This window comes from Marmota marmota, unplaced genomic scaffold (genome assembly GCF_001458135.2).
Source record: "Marmota marmota marmota unplaced genomic scaffold, marMar, whole genome shotgun sequence".
Classification (NCBI taxonomy): Eukaryota; Metazoa; Chordata; class Mammalia; order Rodentia; family Sciuridae; genus Marmota; species Marmota marmota.
In genome coordinates, this window is record NW_025999913.1 from 14,799,451 (window position 1) to 14,799,728 (window position 278).

Consider the following 278-nt stretch of genomic DNA (forward strand, 5'->3'; position numbering starts at 1 on the left):
CACTGATTTGGGACTCATCTTTCGACAAAGTATATATGCTGATGAAAAGCTGCTTTCGTTGCAGAGAGACTGCTAATTGTTTGATTATACAGGTCTTCACATTAATGAAGCACTATTCCATGGGCTTGGAGCATGGCGTGCAACCAAATTACCACCCCAGCACTCACGCTGTGAAATCTGATTATTCATTAGCCAGTCAGTGAGTGGTACCAACATCTTTTCTTTTTTCAAACCATCAAATGAGAATGACTGCTGTTCTCCACCACCCCCACCCCACC